The following is a 22614-nucleotide window of genomic DNA, read 5'->3' as shown; positions in this document are numbered from 1 at the left end:
TTGAATTAGGTCGGGCTTGCGCCGGAGGATTTACGCTACGCCGCCGCAACTTTACAGGCAAGTGCTTTGTGAATCGAGCACTTGCCCGTAAAACTTGCGGCCGCGTAGCGTAAACGAGATACGTTACGCCCGCATAGTTTTACGCCAGGATACGAGAATCTGGCCCAAAGTGTCATTTCCTCAGTGTTGTCACATGAAAAGATACAAGAAAAGATTTACAAAAAATGTGAGGGGTGTACTGACTTTTGTGAGATACTCTGATCATAGGTGACAAGGGCGACCTCGGATAACCTTCCGCTGAAAGGCTGCAGAGTCCTAAACTCAGATCAGAGAGGGGGAGGGGGAAAAGGTGTAAGGGGGGGGGGGGTGACAGTCATGTGAGGGGGGGGGAATGGAGGAGGGGGGGAAGGGATAGTGACATGTGAAGGGGGACTGGAGGAGGGGAAAGTGAATGCGGGGGAGGGGATAGTGACATGTGGAGGGGGCACGGGACCTGCGGTGTAGCAGGTGGCGGTCGAAGTTCCAGAATTGATCAAGTTTCCAAATCAGCTGACAGCACACCAAACAGGCAGATGGAGCGATGGGATGGGGGGGTTCTTCAGCCCCCCCCCCCCAAGGCGAATGCAACAAAGTGCGGGCCCCTACACAAGCTGTGAGCGACTTCAGGAGTATAGATTGCAGGTCCTGACCTTTTTTGCGCCCCTCCCCTCCCCCACCCAAGGCCTCTTATGCCTACCCCTGGGGCCCTGCCCTGTGCAGATGTCTATTCCTCCCATCCTAGGTTGCCCTTGCATGCTGTCAGATCTCTGATACGAAGCTGGCCATACACGGTGACATTTTAGTTCAAACGTTTGCAGTGGCGGCTGGTGCTCAAAATTTGCAGCCTCACTGTGCCCATCAAATGCTGCTACTGTGCCATCAAACGCAGCAACTGTGCCATCAATTGTCACCACTGTGCCATGCAATCAAACGCAGCCACTGTGCTATCAATTGTCACCACTTTGCCATACCATCAAACGCAGCCACTATGGCATCAATTGTCACCACTGTGCCATCAAATGCAGTCACTATGCCATCAATTCGCACCACTGTGCCATGTCATCAAATGCAGTCACTGTGCCATCAATTCGCACCACTGTGCCATGCCATCAAACGCAGCCACTGTGTCTGTGCCATCAATTGTCACCACTGTGCCATGCCATCAAACACAGCCACTGTGTCTGTGCCATCAATTGTCACCACTGTGCCATGCCATCAAACACAGCCACTGTGCCCCTCAATTGTCGCCACTGTGCCAATTGTCACTACTGTGCCCTTTAATTGTCGCCATTGTGCATGTCACTGTGCCCTTTAATTGTTGCCACTGTGCCCATTGTCACCACTGTGCCCATTGATGCCACTGTGCCCTTTGTCCCACTGTGCTCTTTGTCGCCACTGTGTCCATTGATGCCTGTGTGCCCTTTGTCACCTCTGTGCCCATTGTCGCCGCTGTGCCCTGTAAAATGCACTTACCTTTCTCCTTCCACGTCCCTTAATGTCTTCTCCCGCCTTGGTGACGATTCAGCCAATCAGGTTACCGATAGCCGGAATTGGTGAACCTGATTGGCTGAGACGGCCGTCAGTCTAATCCAAGGAACGCACCCCCCGTACGTCCCGAGGATAAGCATCCGGGAGACGAGGGCTGTACTCGGAAAGCCGCTGGCTCTGATAGACACTTCCGCACAGCCAACCAGCTGCCGTTATTCAGGTGGTCGGCGCTCAAGGTCCAGCGATCTGAATAGACCAGCGGCAGCTGGCAACAATAACATACATTCATGCAATGCATGAATGTATGTTATTTCAGTGGCGGTGCGGAGCCAGAGGGGGCGGCGCTCCAGCGCCCTCTATAGACGAACCGCCACTGAACGTTTGTATGAAATTCGAAAAAAAAAAAATCCTTCGCCAGAGCGCTCGATGGTGTTTATTTGTCCCCATTACCTATTATGGCTCATACACATGGTCGGAATTTCCGACAAGAAAAGTACGATGTGAGCTTTTGGTCGGAAATTCCGTGTGTATACTTTTCCTGTCGGAATTTCCGCCAACAAAAATTTGAGAGCAGGTTCTCAAATTTTCAGACAGAAAAAATTCCAATCGGAAATTCCGATCGTCTGTAGCAATTCCGATGCGCAAAATTCCGATGCATGCTCAGAAACAATTTGACGCATGCTCAGAAGCATTGAACGTCATTTTCTCACCTCGTCGTAGCGTTGTACGTCACCGCGTTCTTTGACGGTCGAAAGTTCAGAGAACATTTGTGTGACCGTGTGTATGCAAGCCAAGCTTGAGCGGAGATCCGTCGGAAAAAACATCCAAGGTTTTTCCGACGGAAAATCCGATCGTGTGTACGGGGCATTAGAAAATCAATTGAACGTCCGAAAACAATTTTTTTCAATGCCATTTCTACCGGCGTATATGGCCAGCTTTATTGTAACGGAAAAAATAATGGCGTACATTTACCAGAATGCTGGATGACATTTCCCGCCTTTCCTCCCCATTCCAGGCTGTAGAGGGGGAGAGGTAATGGAGATCAAAGAGGCGATCAGACTTGTAAATCCTAATTTTTAACCCTGGGCAGGAAAGGGATGGAAAATGGGCCAGGGGGGGGGGGGGGGGGGCTGCAACACTCAGAGACCAGAAAAACAGCACCTGTAAGTCATGAATGAATTTGAATGCAGGAAAGGGGACCTGGTAAGATCTGGATGGAGGAGGGGTGCAATAATTGGATTGGAACGCAGGAGGGGGGGACCTGGTAAGGATTGGATGGAGGGGGGTGTCAATGGTAAGGATTGAATGGAGGGGGTGGCACTGGTAATGATTGGATGGAGGGGGTGTCAATGGTAAGAATTGGATAGAGGGGGGTGTCAATGGTAAGGATTGGATGGAGGGGGGTGGCACAGGTAAGAATTGGATGAAGGGGGTAGCACCGGTAAGGATTGGATGGAGGGGAGTGTCAATGGTAAGGATTGGATGGAGGGGGGTGGCACAGGTAAGGATTGGATGGAGGATGGATACAAAGATAAGGGCTAGCGGGAGGAAGGGGCACTGGGAAAGAATGGGTGGGAGGGGGTACCGAGAAGATCTGGATGAAGAGGGGGCACTGAGAAGAACTGGATGAAGAGGGGGCACTGAGAAGAACTGGATGAAGAGGGGGCACTGAGAATAACTGGATAAGGAAGGGGCACTGAGAATAACTGGAAGAAGAAGGGGCACCGAGAAGAACTGGATGAAGAGGGGGCACTGAGAAGAACTGGATGAAGAGAGGGCACTGAGAAGAAATGGATGAAGAGGGGGCAATCAGAAGAAATGGATGAAGAGGGGGAACTGAGAATAACTGGATGAAGAGGGGGCACCAGAAGAACTAGACAAAGAGGGGGCACCAGAAGAACTGGATGAAGATGGGGCACTGAGAAGAGTTGGATCCAGAGGGGGCACCGAGGAGAACTGGAATAAGAGGGGGACACTGGTAAATAGTGGATGGAGGAGGGGTTACTGGTAGGAATTGGATGGAGAAAGGGGAACCAGTAAGGACTGGGTGAAAGAGGTGCCACTGGTAATGACTGGAAGCAGGAAGGGGCACCAGTAAGGAGTGGGGAGGGGACGCCTCTGGGAATGAAGGCACAGGCTGGTATAAAAGGGTAAGCTCAGACCTGTTGAGATGGGGGGGGGGGGGGATAAAGCTGGAATTTGGAGGGAAGAGCCACGTGTTGGGCACTGGGCCGAATATATTTCCGCACTCACACGAGATTCAGCGCTCCTGACTCACACAACAATACGAGATGTTTTCACTGCTTAAAGCTTTGTTTTGGCTCCAGCGTCTGGCAAATACAATGATAAGTGACATAATTCTACGAGAGAGTCCAGATCTGCACTCAGAGAGGACACGAGGGTGGAGCGCAGATTACATGCGCCATATTTACAGTATACTTGTCACCCACAAAGATTAATCTTAGGACAAGACAAAGGATGAGCGATGACGTCTCTACTTTGTTAGGCAAGATAATTTAGTCCCAGTTTTCACATAAACGATGATCCTGGCCGCACCCCTAAACACAAATTCCTCACTCCCAACGACGACAGCGTTTTTTTAGATAATACCAAGAATGTCATCATTTTTACTTTATAACAGAATAATAAAAAAAACAATTTACAGGGTGACCTTCAATACATGAACTGCAAGGAACATTGTGTAGAGTACATTGATAACAAGTTATATTCCGAAGTACATTCCTAGAAGAAAGAGATGGGGGTGTGTGAGTGTGAGATGATAGGAGGTGTGAGATGATAGGAGGTGTGAGATGATGGGAGTGCATTAGGTATTAGATGATGGGGGTGCATTAGGTATTAGATGATGGGGGTGCATTAGGTATTAGATGATGGGGGTGCATTAGGTATTAGATGATGGGGGTGCATTAGGCATTAGATGATGGGGGTGTATGGTGTATTAGATGATGGGGGTGCATTAGGTATTAGATGATGGGGGTGCATTAGGTATTAGATGATGGGGGTGTTTGATGTATTAGATGATGAAGGTTGTATGGGATGTGAGATGATAGGGACTGTATGGGATGATGTCCAGTGTATGAGGTATGGAAGTAGGAGATGATAAGGGGGTGTATAAGGTATGAGATAAAAGGAGTTTGTTTGAGCTGAAGGGGGTGTTTGGGGTGATAAGATGGGGGTTGTATGAGGTTTGGGATGATGGGGATTGTATGAGATGATAGGAGGGTATAAGGTATGAGATGATGGGGGCTATATGAGGTGTGAGATGATGTTTTTTTATGAGGTGTGAGATGATAGGATGGTATGAGGTATGAGATGATGAGGGTTGTATGAGGTGTGAGATGATAGAGGTTGTATGAAGTGTGAGATGATGGGGGTTGTATGAGATGTGAGAATATGGGGATTGTATGAGATGATAGGAGGGTATAAGGTATGAGATGATGGGGGCTATATGAGATGTGAGATGATGTTTTTTATGAGGTGTGAGATGATAGGATGGTATGAGGCGTGAGATGATGGGGGTTGTATGAGGTGTGAGATGATGGGGATTGTATGAGGTGTGAGATGATGGGGGTTGTGAGGTGTGAGATGATGGGGGTTGTATGAGGTGTGAGATGATGGGGGTGTATGAGATGTGAGATGATGGGGGTTGTATGAGGTGTGAGATGATGGGGATTGTATGAGGTGTATGATGATGGGGGTTGTATGAGGCGTGAGATGATGGGGGTTGTATGAGGCGTGAGATGATGGGGATTGTATGAGATGTGAGATGATGGGGGTTGTATGAGGCGTGAGATGATGGGGATTGTATGAGATGTGAGATGATGGGGGTTGTATGAGGTGTGAGATGATGGGGGTTGTATGAGGTGTGAGATGATGGGGGTTGTATGAGGTGTGAGATGATGGGGGTTGTATGAGGTGTAAGATGATGGGGGTTGTATGAGGTGTGAGATGATGGGGATTGTATGAGGTGTGAGATGATAGGGGTTGTGAAGTGTGGGATGATGGGGGTTGTATGAGGTGTAAGATGATGGGGGGTTGTATGAGGTGTGAGATGATAGGGGTTGTGAAGTGTGAGATGATGGGGGTTGTATGAGGTGTGAGATGATGGGGGTTGTATGAGGTGTAAGATGATGGGGATTGTATGAGATGTGAGATGATGGGGATTGTATGAGATGTGAGATGATGGGGGTTGTATGAGGTGTGAGATGATGGGAGTTGTATGAGGTGTGAGATGATGAGGATTGTATGAGATGTGAGATGATGGGGGTTGTATGAGATGTGAGATGATGGGGGTTGTATGAGGTGTGAGATGATGGGGGTTGTATGAGGCGTCAGATGATGGGGGTTGTATGAGGTGTGAGATGATGGGGATTGTATGAGGTGTGAGATGATGGGGGTTGTATGAGGTGTGAGATGATGGGGATTGTAGGAGATGTGAGATGATGGGGGTGTATGAGATGTGAGATGATGGGGGTTGTATGAGGTGTAAGATGATGGGGATTGTATGAGGTGTGAGATGATGGGGGTTGTATGAGTTATGATAGGGTGCAGACATGGAGAATGTTGGTGGAGTGATCCGAGAAGAATTGGATGGAGCCGATAATGGAGATGTGACCGGTATAAATGATCATTTCCAGAACACGCTAGACACATTTAGCCTTATAGGGCTGCATAGGATGATGTTGTAAAGGGGATTCATGTAAGTATGGACCACTCCTGACATGCAGGAACACAGTCAGCTGGGTTTGGAATTCTCTCAGTAATTATACAGTGGGGATGGAAAGTTTGGGCACCCCAGGTAAAAATTTGTATTAATGTGCATAACGAAGCCAAGAAAATATGGAAAAATCTCCAAAAGGCATCAAATTACAGATTAGACATTCTTATAATATGTCAAATAAAGTTAGATTTTATTTCCATCATTTACACTTTCAAAATTACAGAAAACAAAAAAATTGCGTCTGGAAAAGTTTGGGCACCCTGCAGAATTTCTAGCATGCACTGCCCCCCTTTGCAAAGCTGAGAGCTGCCAGTGTCATGGATTGTTCTCAATCATCGTCTGGGAAGACCAGGTGATGTCAATCTCAAAGGTTTTAAATGCCCAGACTCATCTGACCTTGCCCCAACAATCAGCACCATGGCTTCTTCTAAGCAGTTGTCTAGAAAAGTGAAAGTGAAAATAGTTGTCGCTCACAAAGCTGGAGAAGGCTATAAGAAGATAGCAAAGCGTTTTCAGATGTCAATATCCTCTGTTCGGAATGTAATTAAGAAATGGCAGTCATCAGGAACAGTGGAAGTTAAAGCAAGATCTGGAAGACCAAGAAAAATATCAGACAGAACAGCTCGCAGGATTGTGAGAAAAGCAATTCAAAACCCACGTCTGACTGCACGATCCCTCCAGAAAGATCTGGCAGACACTGGAGTTGTGGTACACTATTCCACTATAAAGAGATACTTGTACAAATATGGTCTTCATGGAAGAGTCATCAGAAGAAAACCTCTTCTACGTCCTAACCACAAAAATCAGCGTTTGAACTTTGCAAATGAACATATAGACAAGCCTGATGCATTTTGGAAACAAGTTCTGTGGACCGATGAGGTTAAAATAGAACTTTTTGGTCGGAATGAGCAAAGGTACGTTTGGAGAAGAAAGGGCACAGAATTTAATGAAAAGAACCTCTGTCCAACTGTGAAGCATGGGGGTGGATCAATCATGCTTTGGGGTTGTATTGCAGCCAGTGGCACAGGGAACATTTCACGAGTAGAAGGAAAAATGGATTCAATAAAATTTCAGCAAATTCTGGATGGTAACTTGATGGCATCTGTGAAAAAGCTGAAGTTAAAGAGAGGATGGCTTCTACAAATGGATAATGATCCTAAACACACCGCAAAATCCACGGGGGATTACATCAAGAGGCGTAAACTGAAGGTTTTGCCATGGCCTTCACAATCTCCTGACCACAACATAATTTAAAATCTATGTATAGACCTTAAAAGAGCAGTGCGTGACAGACCGCCCAGAAATCTCAAAGAACTGGAAGACTTTTGTAAGGAAGAATGGGCAAAGATCCCTCAAACAAGAATGGAAAGACTCTTGGCTGGCTACAAAAAACGTTTACAAGCTGTGATACTTGCCAAAGGGGGCAGTACAAGATATTAACTCTGCAGGGTGCCCAAACTTTTACAGACGCCATTTTTTTTTTCTGTAATTTTGAAAGTGTAAATGATGGAAATACAATTTTACTTTTTTTGACATATTATAAGAATGTCTCATCTGTAATTTGATGCCTTTTGGAGATTTTTCCATCTTTCCGTGGCTTCGTTATGCACATTAATACAATTTTTTACCTGGGGTGCCCAAACTTTCGATCCCCACTGTAGGGGTATGAGAACTTATGCTCTTAGGTTGGGTCCAGGTCTCCAGTACAAGGTCCCAGCAATACCTCTAGGCATCTCATACCTGTAAAAAGTTTGTTAACCTCTATTACCCCCGTCACCCTGCTGTATACATCATGGTTTATGACAAGTCAGGGCAGTACCGGAGGTGGATGGGGTCAATGGGGTGGATGGAGGAGATGGGGGTTTGGGCAGTGCAGATGAAGGAGATAGTCAGAACAATGAGAGCTCAGATGGGAAGATCAATCAGTGGACAGGACAGTGAGGGTGATGGGGAGGACAGGCCTGGACAGGGAAAGTTTAAGCATCAATAGACAAGATGATTGAAATGGTGAAGAAAAGCAAAAGGCAAGCGTAGATGGAGGACAGAAAAGACAAAGTGAACAGGATGATGATGACCATGGTATGGATAGGCTTGATAGAGGAGATGTGGCCAAGATGGTGATGATAATGGTATGGATAAGGATAATAAAGGAGAAGTAGACAAGGTCTTTATGATAACGGTATGGATAGAGACAATGCCGGCCCAAGACATTGTGCTGCCTGGTACCAAGAATGAAATGCTGCCCACCCCAAAAAAATTTACGCCCACCAAAATGCCCCCACATCCATTATTTTATATCATGATAACTAAAGTGGACCTATCATGGCTCTATACATGTATATAGGAGTATAAAAAGGACCTGTTATGGCTCTATACATGCAATTAGCCCCACAGTGGAGTGGAGAGCGGAGCTGGTGGAATGGGATGGCGTGCGGGCAGGAAATTTGCTGCCCCCCTGAAAGTGCTGCCTGGTACAATGGTACCATTGGGTCCCATGGTAGGGCCGGCCCTGGATAGAGATGATAGAGGAGATGTGGACAGGGTGGTGATGACAATGGCATAGATAGGGTTGACGAATGGGTGTGGACAAGTTGGCGATGATAATGGTATGGATAATGATGATGATGATAGTATGGATAGGGTTGATGGAGTAGATGTGTACAAAGTGTTGATAATGGTGTGGATAGGGATGATAGAGGAGTTGTGGACAGGGATGATGGAGGAGATGTGGACATGATGATAATGGTGTGGACAGGGATGCTGGAGAAGATGTGGACATCATGATAATGGTGTGGACAGGGATGATGGAGGAGATGTGGACATGCTGATAATGGTGTGGACAGGGATGATAGAGGAGATGTGGACATGATGATAATGGTGTGGATAGGGATGATGGAGGAGATGTGGACATAATGATAATGGTGTGGACAGGGATGATGGAGGAGATGTGGACATCATGATAATGGTGTGGATAGGGATGATGGAGGATGATGGAGGAGATGTGGACATAATGATAATGATGTGGATAGGGATGATGGAGGAGATGTGGACATCATGATAATGGTGTGGATAGGGATGATGGAGGAGATGTGGACATGATGATAATGGTGTGGACAGGGATGATGGAGGAGATGTGGACATGATGATAATGGTGTGGATAGGGATGATGGAGGAGATGTGGACATGATGATAATGGTGTGGACAGGGATGATGGAGGAGATGTGGACATGATGATAATGGTGTGGACAGGGATGATGGAGGAGATGTGGACATGATGATAATGGTGTGGACAGGGATGATGGAGGAGATGTGGACATCATGATAATGGTGTGGATAGGGAGGATGATGGAGGAGATGTGGACATAATGATAATGATGTGGATAGGGATGATGGAGGAGATGTGGACATCATGATAATGGTGTGGTCAGGGATGATGGAGGAGATGTGGACATGATGATAATGGTGTGGATAGGGATGATGGAGGAGATGTGGACATGATGATAATGGTGTGGACAGGGATGATGGAGGAGATGTGGACATGATGATAATGGTGTGGACAGGGATGATGGAGGAGATGTGGACATCATGATAATGGTGTGGATAGGGATGATGATGGAGGATGATGGAGGAGATGTGGACATAATGATAATGATGTGGATAGGGATGATGGAGGAGATGTGGACATCATGATAATGGTGTGGTCAGGGATGATGGAGGAGATGTGGACATCATGATAATGGTGTGGATAGGGATGATGGAGGAGATGTGGACATGATGATAATGGTGTGGACAGGGATGATGGAGGAGATGTGGACATGATGATAATGGTGTGGACAGGGATGATGGAGGAGATGTGGACATAATGATAATGATGTGGACAGGGATGATGGAGGAGATGTGGACATGATGATAATGGTGTGGTCAGGGATGATGGAGGAGATGTGGACATAATGATAATGATGTGGACAGGGATGATGGAGGAGATGTGGACATGATGATAATGGTGTGGATAGGGATGATGGAGGAGATGTGGGTATGATGATAATGGTGTGGACAGGGATGATGGAGGAGATGTGGACATGATGATAATGGTGTGGACAGGGATGATGGAGGAGATGTGGACATGGTGGAGATGGTGTGGACAGGGATGATGGAGGAGATGTGGACATGGTGGAGACGGTGATGTCAGGTCTTCCAGGACACGGGTGGCTATTGGTGGTGTATAGGAAATATTTCCCATTCCTCTCCCACTGCCTCTGGTGGCACCAGCAGAACACATTATGGAGTACAGCAATGGAATCATTCACAGATGGCTCCGCGGTTCTCTATCACGTTGTACTCTGTGGAGGGTGTGAAGGAAATTCTGATCTTTGTGCTTACATAGAGGAAGGTATTAGGTCAGAGATGACAGGAAGACACTGGAAACCTACAGCACAGCACAGTGCAAACCAGTATGCCCATTTCCTTCACATGGCACAGTCCATTAAAAAAACAATGTGCCCCCCCCCCCTCTACATGGCATAGCGTATTACAAACCAGTGTGCCCCCTCCACATGGCACAGTTCATTACAAACCAGTGTGCCCCCTCCACATGGCACAGTTCATTACAAAACAGCATGTTCCCCCCTCCACATGGCACAGTTCATTACAAACCAGTGTGCCCCCTCCACATGGCACAGCATATTACAAACCAGTGTGCCCCCTCCACATGGCACAGTTCATTACAAACCAGTGTGCCCCCTCCACATGGCACAGCATATTACAAACCAGTGTGCCCCCTCTACATGGCACAGCACATTACAAACCAGCATGTCCCCCCCTCCACATGGCACAGCACATTACAAACCAGTGTGCCCCCTCTACATGGCACAGCTCATTACAAAACAGCATGTTTCCCCCTCCACATGGCACAGCACATTACAAACTAGTGTGCCCCCTCTACATGGCACAGCTCATTACAAAACAGAATGTCCCCCCCTCCACATGGCACAGCACATTAAAAACCAGTGTGCCCCCCTCCACACAGCATGGCTCATGACAGACAAACCAATGTGCCCCCCTCCACCTGACATAGTGCATTACAAGCCAGGTTGCCCCCTTCCACTTTGCACAGCTCATTACAAACCAGTGTGCCCCCCCATTACATAAGACAGTGCATTACAAAACAATGTTTCCTCGTCCATGTGGCACAGCACATTACAGACTAGTATGCCCCCCCTCCAAATGGCACAGCATATTAGAAACTAGTGGCCCCCCGCCACGCCACATGGCACAGCCGATTACAAACTGGCATGCTCCACTCCCCCACATAGCACAACGCATTATAGACCATTGTGCCACCCCCCCACTCTACACATTTCACAGTACCAACCAGTTAACCCCCTCCACAAATCACAGGAGCAACCGCCGTGCCACCCCTTCCATATATCACAGTGCCAGCCAGTGTACCCCAACCTAAATCATAGTACCAACCAGTGTACCCCTCCACATATCACAATGCCCCCCAACCATACATCACAGCATTAATCGGTGTGCTTCCCCCTCTATATCTCACAGTACTAATCAGTGTGCCCCCTCCGACCCTTCACCCACATGGCATTGCACACCCTCTCTGGGCAAAGTTAACCCTTTCACCCCCAGCTCTGCTATCACACCACACGTCCCCTGGAGATACAAATGACATTCTACAGATGTCTCCAGCACACAAGTCCTGAGACAGAGCGTCCCGAGGACGGCACGTACACACCATCAAACACACATCTTTACTACCACCCAACCTAGCAGAGCGCGCCAATCAAAAAAAAAACTGCCTTATGACACCCCAACTTTTGTTCTGAGCTCTCAGGCTTTGTGTTATATCAATGTCATGGTTTCATCAGAAACAAGATCAACACTTTGCTGGCAAAGTTATCAGACCGTTGCCATGTTACATGAATGTTGGTGCCATGCCAGTGCAAAACCAGGGCCATTGATGCCATCTCAGAGAACCCAGGAAGGTGCATCCAAGTTCCCTTCCCCCCTCCACGCTGGGAAATGTTGTATGGAGGAGCCAACGACGGCCGGTCATAAAATCTTTTCTTTCTCACGGCGTGATGCCACGAGGTGCCCCTTGAGTGACCATCGCCAACCGTGACACGGAATCCGGCATCGTGCGTCACGTGAGCAGTTTTGTGGATGAAAAGTAGAATCTGCTGTGAGGGTGAGGAGGGGGATCTTTGGCACATGCCCCCGTAGCGTGTCTGCCTTGCCTTCCATGCCAAGGCAAGATGCCCCCCCCCCCGAGTGACGGCACATGGCTACAGTGGCCCGGATTCAGGTAGCTTTGCCCCTTTCTTGTGGAGGCGCAGGGCAACGTTTTTGCCCTGCGCCCCCGCAAATTTACTGCGCTACCCGCGATTCACGGAGCAGTAGCTCCGTAAATTGCGTGTGTGCTGTGTAAATTTGCCCTGCGTAAGGGCGCCTAATGTAAATGATCCAGTAGGGGCGGGAATCATTTAAATTAGGCGCGCTCCCGCCCCGAGCGTAGAGCGCATGCTCCGTCGGGAAACTTTCCCGATGTGCATTGCGGCAAATGACGTCGCAAGGACGTCATTTGCTTCAAAGTGAACGTGAATGGCGTCCAGCGCCATTCACGAATCACTTACGTAAATGACGTAAAAATCGAACGTCACGACGCGGGAACGTCGGGTATACTTTAGCATTGGCTGCCCCTGCTATTAGAAGGGGCAGCCTTACGCTAAACACGCCATACGGAAACGGGCTCGCGCAACATTGTGAATTGGTGTTAGTATGCAATTTGCATACTATACACTGAGCACAATGGGAGCGCCCCCTAGCGGCCATCGCAAGAATGCAGCCTAAGATATGCGTGGCATAAGAGCCTTATGCCATGCAGATTTTAGGCTGTTACGATGTTCCTGAATCAGGAGCATTCGTAACGCCGGAGCAAGTAAGCAATTGCGCTGTGTAACCTATGGTTATGCAGGCGCAATTGCTTCTTGAATCTGGGCCAGTGTATATAAACTGATGCAATGGGGGAGATTTACTGAAACTGGAGCACTCAGAATCTGGTGAAGCTGTCTGTGGGAGCCAATCAGCTTGTTCAATTAAGTTTTGACAGTAAAACCTGGAAGCTGATTGGTTTGTGGGCAGAGCTGCACCAGATTTTGCACCGTGAAGTTTTAGTAAATAACCCCCAATGCATATAAAGTAATACAATGTGTGTGTATGAAGTCATACATTGTATGTAAAAGGATACAATATATTTATAAGAATACAATATATATTAAAGTATACAATGTATATAAAGTAATAAATGTATATAAAGGCCGGGGTGCAATGTATTTTAAGTAATAACATGTATTTAAAAAAGTATACATAGTATATAAAGTAGTACAATTTTAAAAAGGGATCAAATGTATTTAAAGTAATACAATGTATTAAGAGTGATACGATATATTTAAAAGGATACAATGTATATAAAGCAATACAAAATTGTGTATATGTAAAGTGATACATTGTATGTAAAGGGATACACTATACTTAAAAGTACAATGTATATAAAATAATACAATATGTATTAAAGTATGCAATGTATATAAAGTATGTATATAAAAAGGGTACATAGTATATAAAGTAGCAAAATATATAGAAAAGGGATCAAATGTATTTAAAGTAATACAATGTATTAAGAGTGATACGATATATTTAAAAGGATACAATGGCCCAGATTCACAAAGCACTTACGCCGACGTATAACACGTTACGCCGACATAAGTGCCAATGTGCGCCGGCGTATGTGTGCGGCAGACCCACGAACCAACATGCACCTAAAAACAAGCTACACCCCGCCGACATAGCTTGCACATGCTGTGCGCATGGTGCTGCTCCCATTGATTAGCCATTCAAACATGCAAATGAGGAAAATACGCCGATTCACGAACGTGAGCATGCGAGGTGCGCGTAAGTTGTACGTCCGCGTAAAGTTATTCCCCATAAATGAGGTTCAACCCGGCAACAGACATGCACAGGTCTGCACCAGGGAACACAAGCCGGCGTATTTTACGTTGGACGTGTGTCTGGCTGGGCGTTACGTTATGTTCACGGCGTACGCGGTGATCCGGCGTAGCTTAGGCTGTTGTGCTGGCGTGGTCGTGAGCAGACGCAAGGGGGTGCTGTGCATGCGTCCACGTCACGGCGCATGCGCAGTTCGTGATACATACCTGTCTGGCGCTCGGCCCATCATTTGCATGGGGTCACGCCTCATTTGCATGGGTTCACGCCCACTTCCACCTACGCCGGCGTGCGCCTTCGAAAACCCACGCCACGCTGGCGCAGCGTTGGGAGCACTGGCTTGCTGAATGCAATGCTTGCCTCTCCGCGCTACGTTGGCGTGGCGTACGGTGTTTACTCTACGGCGGCGTAATGTGCGCCATGCTCTCTGTGAATCTGGGCCAATGTATATAAAGTAATTTAAATTTTGTATATATATAGTGATACATTATATGTAAAGGGATACAATATACCTAAAAGAATACAATGTATATAAAGTAATACATTGTGTATATATATCTATATGAAGTCATACATTGTATCTAAAAGGATACAATATATTTAAAAGAATAAAATGCATATAAAAGAATACAATGTATATAAAGTAATAAACATATCTAAAGGGGTGCAATGTATTTAAAGTAATATAATGTATATAAAAAGTGTACATAGTATATAAAGTAGTAAAATATATATATAAAGGATCAAATGTATTTAAAGTAATTGAATGTACATACAAAGTGTACATAGTATATAAAGTAGTAACATATATAAAAGGGATCAAATGTGTTTAAAGTAATACAATGTATTAGGAGTGATACAATATATTTAAAAGGATACAATGTATATAAAGTAATACAATTGTGTATATATAAAGTGATACATTGTATGTAAAGGGATACAATATACTTAAAAGAATACAAAGTATTTAAAGGAATACAATGTATATGAAAGGTTAAAATGTATTTCAAGTAATACAATGTATACAAAGTTATACAATAAATTTAAAGTAATACCGTCGCGTTTTATTCCCCGCAATTACGCAGACTACGCTCCGCACCTGCTTTAATAAACCAACCCCAATCTTTAAAGCGATACAATGTATGTAAATAAATACATTGACTTTAAAGGGATACATTGTATAAGGCTGGAGGGGGGATTGGGGGGCTCATCTATACAATCAGTATAAGAAAAGTCGCCTCTCACCTCTCGGGGGGTGTCCGGTTCGGAGTCCCCTGGATGCAGCACGCTGTCCCAGCTCTGTCTGAGTTGTGTGACTGGCTCGTCCCATCCTTCAATGAATGTCTGCCTTGTCTCCTCCCACAGAGTGCTGAATGGTTAGGACAGGCGGCCCATCCACCCCTCCCCTCCCCCCTCCACCCCCCCTTCTTAATGAAAAGCGTGCTTTCTCTCTTGGAGAAACTTCACTCTCAAGGCGCCAAAATATTACCCGCCAGAAGGATTGTTACACGCTTTACGCACCACAGCCACCTGTTTTTTTCGAACTGCGCTCCTCCCCATACAAATATCCATACGATCGATCGATCTTGTGATGCAACCAAACCGAAGGGGATAAAATCGTAAAACCTGAGACCATGTGCTTGAACCATCTAGAGAGCCCTCGATCAGTTGCGTTAATCAGTCGCGGCGGAATTTCGGCGATCGCTTCTCAACGCTCAGATGGTGCCCATACACATATTGGCCCGGATTCACAAAGCATTTGCGCAGACGTATCTCGAATTACGCTGCGTAAGTGCAAATATGCGCCGTTGTGTCTGTGCGCCGTGCCCACAAACTAAGATACGCCTGAAAATAGGCTTCATCTGCCCGACGTAACTTGCCTACGCCGGCGTAGAGTGGGCGCATATTTAGGCTGGACGTATTTGGCGCTCCTATTGATTTTCTATTCACATATGCAAATGAGAGAGAAACGCCGTTTCACGAACGTCCGTCCGTCCGTCCGACGCAGTGCGCGTAAAGTCATACGTCCGGCGTAAAGTTATGCCCCATAAAGGAGGTGTAACTCAGCAGCATCCATGCAAAGGGCTGCACCAGGGAACACAAGCCATCGTATTTTACGTTGTACGTGAATATGACTAGGCGTAGGTTGCTTTCACGCCGTAGGCAGTGATCCGACGTATCATAGGCAGTTGTTTTGACGTGATTGTGAGCATGCGCACTAAGATGTGCCCACGGGACGGCGCATGCGTAGTTGGCGATACGTATCTGTCTGGCGCTCGGCCCATCATTTGCATGGGGTCACACCTCATTAGCATGGCTCACGCCCACTTCCACTTACGCAGACTTGCGCCTTGGAAACCCAGCGCAGATTTGGAAGCACTGGCTTTGTGAATTCAGTGCTTGCCTCTCTGCGCTGCGTCGGCATAGCGTAAAGGAGATGCGCTACGGCGGCATAAATATGCGCCAGTGTCTGTGAATCCGGGCCTTTTTTTTATTATTTTTTATTATGATGTGCGATTTCATTAAAACGTTCAAATCTGCAACTGAACGATTAGACCCCTTTCACACCAGCGCACCAATTGGGTCTGCCAGTTCAGTACCCGTTGTCATGAGTCCGCTGAGACCCGCCAGGCATCCGATCCGACAAAACCCACCGTATAGTGATACGTCCGCCATCCGTCCACGTACCACACAACTTTCTGAGATGAGAATGAGGGACACCTATCAGCAAAAGTAATGCAAGCGTAGGACACACCCCTTGCCACGCCCCCTTAAAGGAGAATTGTACAAAAAAACAAGATTGGTTAAACCCACAAGTGCTTTTCTTTACCACTACTATTCCTTTATATTGGCTCTTGGAATTTGCAAATGCAGCGATTTAGAAATCAGATGAAACGTTTAGCGCTGGGAAACACTTTTTGATAGATAAAACGTGCATTTTATATACATCTGTATAGATCAGATCAATATCAGGGAGAAATGAGGAGGAATGAGGGACAGAGGGACATTGCTCCAAATCAGGGACAGTCCCGCAAAATCAGGGACAGTTGGGTCCAGCGGGTCGGAGCGGATGACAATCAGATGGAAATGGACATGCAGTCCGTTTCCATCGACCTTCCCATAGAGGAGAGCGGGCTCAGTCCGTGTCCGCTCTGCATAGCGGAGCAGACACAGACACTGTCAGACAGAGCTGGTGCAAGGATTTTTGACACCCTGGGCAAAACCTAATTTTTTCCGCCCCTGACTCCATCCAATTTTGCCTGCCCATGTAAACCCCACCTTTTTTAATGAAACGCCCATCAAATGCAGCCTCACCAGCGCCCATCAAATGCTGCCTAACCAGCGCCCATCAAATGCTGCCTAACCAGCGCCCATCAAATGCAACCTCACCAGCACCCATCAATGTAGCCTCACCAGCGCCCATCAATGTAGCCTCACCAGCGCCCATCAAATGCTGCCTCACCAGCGCCCATCAAATGCAGCCTCACCAGCGCCCATTAAATGCAGCCTCACCAGCGCCCATCAAATGCAGCTTTACCAGCGCTCATCAAATACAGCCTCACCAGCGCCCATCAAATGCTGCCTCACCAGCGCCCATCAAATGCAACCTCACCAGCACCCATCAAATGCAGCCTCACCAGCGCCCATCAAATGCCGCCTCACCAGCGCCCATCAAATGCAGTCTCACCAGCGCCCATCAAATGCCGCCTCACCAGCGCCCATCAAATGCAGTCTCACCAGCACCCATCAAATGCAGCCTTACCAGCGCCCATCAAATGCAGCCTCACCAGCGACCATCAAATGCAGCCTCACCAGCGCCCATCAAATGCTGCCTCACCAGCGCCCATCAAATGCAGCCTCACCAGCGCCCATCAAATGCTGCCTCACCAGCGCCCATCAAATGCAGCCTCACCAGCGCCCATCAAATGCAGCCTCACCAGCGCCCATCAAATGCAGCCTCACCAGCGCCCATCAAATGCCGCCTCACCAGCGCCCATCAAATGCCACCTCACCAGCGCCCATCAAATGCAGCCTCACCAGCACCCATCAAATGCAGCCTCACCAGTGCCCATCAAATGCAGCCTCACCAGCACCCATCAATGAATGTTTGCTTGCTTCCATTCATTCAGGAGTTGGGACACAGTCCTCCGCTGCCACTACGCCTCTGACACTATGTGTGAATTGAGCGGCGGCTGCCGGCTGATGCTGAGACTTGGTTGCTTGCTGCAGAGAGAAGAGAGTAGGAACACCAGTGGCCAGGCAGCAGGGCGCCCTAGGTGGCTGCCTAATTTGCCTAGTGGTAGCACCGGCCCTGGACACAGACCTCTCATCTGCCTGCTTAGCGGGGATCAGCGGAGAGATCCCCCTCCCCGCTGAGCAGGCCGATTCTGCTGGGACGAATCCTCCCCGTGTGAAAGGGGCCTTAGCCATAACTTCCCTTCTCAATTTTGATTTGATTTAGATCAGATTTAATCAAACTGAGACGATCGGCCAAGATGAAAGATGATCGACCCTGTTGCATTGATCGACAGCACCAAGATGCTTTTGTTCATGAATTTGATCGTATTTTGAACGATGAGATTAGGAGACAGATAAATAACTTCCGATCGTATCTTGCAACCATCGATCAAACCCACTTCCCCGCGTGTGTCCTATCGATCGAATGGGCTGTTGACTATAAGTTAAATATTCCTATTGAGAGAGTTTTTTTTTGTTATTTTTTAAAGCCCGTGATGTGTGAACACACTCCAAAAACTCCACCCGGTGCAAATAAAAAGTGCACACCAAAAAGTGAGACACAAAAAGTGATATTCCTATTGTGAGAGATTGATCGGAAAATAAATTGATCATTTATTGGAGCGTATATGACCACTAAAATAACTATCTGTGTGTGTTGCAGAACCAAATGTAACACAATGAGGGAGATTTACTAAAACTGGTGCACCCAGAATTTGGTGCAGCTGTGCATGGGAGCCAATCGGCATCTAACTTCAGATTGTCCAATTAAGCTTTGAAAATAAAACCTGGACGCTGATTGGTTTCTTTGCAGAACTGCACCAGATGTTGCACTCTCCCTGGCTTTAGTAAATCAACCCCAATGCATTTAGCTACTTGCCGCCTGCCTTAATTGCCGGGAGAGCGTCATGGACGTCCTCCTGAGCAAGCGCTGTCTGTGCGTCTCTGCGGGTCGCACGCGGCGCGCTCTGTGATCACCAAAAGCCACGACTGCATATTCTGTGCCCACCAGTGTCAGCTTCCAGTGCCCACTGGGCCACATACCAGTGCCACCTATCAGTACCGACCAGTACCATCTACCAGTGCCCACAGTGCCTCTCATCAATGCCCACCAATGCCACCCATCAATGCCCATCAGTGTCTCATAATCAGTGCCACAGATCAGTGCTGCCTATCAGTGTCACCTACCAGTACCCATCAGTGCCACCTATCAGTGCCACCTATCACTGCCCTTCAGTGCCACCTATCAGTGCCCCTTCAGTGCTATCCATCAGTGGCATCTCTCAGTGCCGCCTCATCAGTGCCACCTATCAGTGCCCATTAGTGCTGCCTTATCAGTGCCTATCAGTGCCCATCAATGCCACCAATCAGTGTCCATCAGCGCAGCCTATTAGGGCACATCAGCGAAGGAGAAAAATTACCTGTTTTCAAAATTTTATAATAAACTATGAAACAGTTTTGTTGTTTTTTTTCAAAATTTTCTGTCCTTTTTTTGTTTTATTTAGCAAAAAAAAAACAGCAGCAATTAAATACCACCAAAAGAAAGCTCTATCTGTGTGAAAAAAATGATAAAAATGTCATTTGAGTACAGTGTTGCATGACCGCGCAATTGTCATTCAAGAGTGACAGCGCTGAAAATTGGTCTGGGCAGGAAGGGGGTTTAAGTGCCCAGTAAGCAAGTGGTTAAAGTGATACAGTGTATGTAAAGGGTACAAAATATTTAAAGGGATACAATCAAGGGCGGACTGACCATTGAGTCACTTGGGCAATGCCCGAGGGCCCCATGCCACCAGGGGGCCCCATCAGGGTTGCCAGGCTCAGTAAAACCAGGGACAGTATGTAAAGATCAGTGTTTTTTTTACATCTGTCCCTGATATGTCCGAAACCGACATGCTTTTGATGTGAAAATCCCGAGATTTTAGCTGCCCCGCCTCTGTACTGCCTCCTGGCGTGGTGGCCATCTGTAAGCCCAGTGGCCCCATAATCTTCTATTGCCCGGGGGCCCCATGAGTTGTCAGTCCGCCCCTGGATACAATGTATATAAAGCGCAGGTCCGCCCACCGCTGCAAATTTTTTTTTAAAGCCAGCAGCTGCTGACTTTTAATAATTGGACACTGTCCTGGAGTCCGTCACCTGCTGGGTGCATGCTGCCTCCATTGCAAGTAAGGGAACCCAGCAGTGTAGCCTTTCTCGGCTTAACGCCGGGAACCCTACTGCGCATGCGCAAGACTCCTCTCTCCTACTGGCCCGGCGACAGGGGGAGGAGGAGGGAGCCCCAGCCGTGACGTCAATACGTGCGACTGAGGCTCCCGGAAGTGGGGAAAGCATACCCGTGAAAGACAGGTATGCTGTCCCCCCCCTCCCGAAAGGTGGCAAATGTGGCGCCAGAGGGGGGAAGAGTGCATTGAGCAGAAGTTCCACTTTGGGGTGGAACTCCGCTTTAAAGGGATCTAATATATTTAAAGTGATACAACGTATGTAAAGGAATGCACTGTATAAGGCTGGAGAGGAGATTGGAGCACACATATATATATATATAGATATATATAGATATATATAATCAGTACAGTGAAACCTCGGATTGCGAGTAACGAGCGTTTCGCAATACGAGCATTTAAAAAAAAATCCTGACTCAGTTTGCGAGTGTTGTCTCGTAAAACGAGCAGGATTTAAGCCACAACGGTGTGCAGTACCGCATTTGGCCATAGGTGCGGGGGCGCCGGAGCCATTTGGAAATACCGTATTTATCGTGGTATTGCGCTCTCCGGCGTATAGCACGCACCCCTAAAGTGGACCCGCATTCCTGTGAAAAAAAGATTTTAGTACTTACAGTTTTGGTGTCTTGCGCGGCGTCCACCGGCGGCCTCGTCGGGTCCGGCGTCCGTCTGCGGCTGCGGTGGTGTCCTCGTCGGGTCCGGCGTCCTTCTGCGGTGTCCTCCCCGCTCGATCTCCGCTTCCCGCGCTGAGTTTGAACTACTGCGCCGGCATATACCGAGCGCAGTACACTTGTGTATAATCGGGCAGGCTTGTCTCCTCTCGCGGTCACGTCCTGTGAGTCCTGTACGTCCAGGACGTGACTGCGAGAGGAGCCGAGCCTGCCCGACTATACACGAGTGTATTGCGCTCGGTATATGCCGGCGCAGTAGTTCAAAAACTTGGCGCGGGAAGCGGGTATCGGCGTATATCGCGCACCCATGATTTTTCCCCCGAATTTCAGGGCAAAAAAGTGCGCGGTATACGCCGATAAATACGGTACTCAGTAAAACACAGAAATGCTCCGTTCCCAAGCCTTTCCGAGATCAGCGGTCCCCAAGTATTTCCGAGGCTCTCCTCTGGCCACAAGTGGTATTGCATGTCATAGAAGTCAATGCTGAACAAATTATTTTTGTATCCCTTGACTTCTATGGGGAAACTCGCTTTGATATGCAAGTGCTTTGGATTACGAGCGTTCTCCTGGAACGGATTATGCTCGTAATCCACGGTTCCACTGTATAAGAAAAGTCACCTCTCGGGGGGTCCGGTTGGATCCCCCTTGATGAAGCTCGCCATCTCTACTATATCCAAGGAGAAATACAACTATACGGAAAACAATCATACGATCGGTTTAGATTCAGGGTATAGTTAATTAACCTTCATGACTTGTCGCCGTTTTCAGTAAATTGCAAAACAATACCGCATGCGTCATTTGATATTTAAATTGATCATGACTCATTGATCACATATTGCTATGTGCATGGCCAATTTCTAATCAGCAGCAGGAAAATAATCACTACCGGGCCGACACACTATTAATGATTTACATGGCTCCAACATTCCCCGTGGTGCTGTACAAAGTGATGAAAATAATACGAATACCTACCACATTCCAGTAACACGTGTAGGAGTGCACATAGCAACAACTATTGAGAACACAGACATCGCATGTGATTTGCACCCGCATTGCTGTGTAGATCACATGCGATGTCCGTGCAATGCAAATTCAGCCATACAGTTTGAGGGGCTGGTGACTGATAAAAGTGGATGGATGATGAAAAAGGGGAGTGCAGCCCAATGAAGGTGGGTTCATGATGAAGAAGATAGGTAAGATTGGTCGATGAAGG

At 47.4% G+C, this 22614-nt stretch overlaps 1 protein-coding gene across 1 annotated transcript in view; it reads right to left on the bottom strand.

The window, feature by feature from the left end:
- SLC29A1 (solute carrier family 29 member 1 (Augustine blood group)) overlaps positions 1-15620 on the bottom strand; it is a 94002-nt gene extending 78382 nt beyond the window's left edge. Inside the window, exon 1 of the mRNA XM_040351791.1 lies at positions 15524-15620. The gene's annotated coding sequence lies outside the window, so the exon portion shown is untranslated. The remainder of the gene's footprint in view (positions 1-15523) is intronic.
- Positions 15621-22614: the final 6994 nt, after the last annotated feature.

This window comes from Rana temporaria, chromosome 4 (genome assembly GCF_905171775.1).
Source record: "Rana temporaria chromosome 4, aRanTem1.1, whole genome shotgun sequence".
In the NCBI taxonomy this organism is placed as follows: Eukaryota; Metazoa; Chordata; class Amphibia; order Anura; family Ranidae; genus Rana; species Rana temporaria.
Note: the sequence above shows the minus strand (reverse complement) of the source record. Positions and strands in the feature narration are given on the sequence as shown.